The sequence below is a fragment of the Aptenodytes forsteri genome, unplaced genomic scaffold, assembly GCF_000699145.1.
Source record: "Aptenodytes forsteri isolate BGI_AS27 unplaced genomic scaffold, ASM69914v1 Scaffold422, whole genome shotgun sequence".
Classification (NCBI taxonomy): Eukaryota; Metazoa; Chordata; class Aves; order Sphenisciformes; family Spheniscidae; genus Aptenodytes; species Aptenodytes forsteri.
In genome coordinates, this window is record NW_008795687.1 from 694052 (window position 1) to 694487 (window position 436).

The window sequence follows — 436 nt, forward strand, 5'->3', positions numbered from 1 at the left end:
CCCCCCCCCACGCCACCGCCACGCCCGCCTCTGCCTGCACCATGCCCGCCTCTGCCTGTGCCATGCCCTCCGCTGCCAGCACCATGCCCGCCTCTGCCTGTGCCATGCCCTCCCCTGCCTGCGCCGTGCCCTCGGCTGCCAGCCCCCACCGCAGGGTGTGCCAGACCCCTGCCCCGCACACCTCGGGGCTGCCCGCGGGCAGGCAGCAGTGCCCACCTGCAGGCAGGTGAGGCAGGGTCCCTGCCCTGCCCGGGGGGGGGTGTCTGCGAGTGTCTCCTGGGGCCTTTGCAGGGCAGCCGTGTCGGGCAGTGCCAGCGGGTCCTGTCAGCCGAGCACAGGGGTCTGGCGGGTGAGGGGTCACCCGCTGCCCGTCACCCCCCACCCCAGCCCGCCTCCCCCCGCCCTGAGCAACGTCCTGGGCCGGATTTTAGAAGGG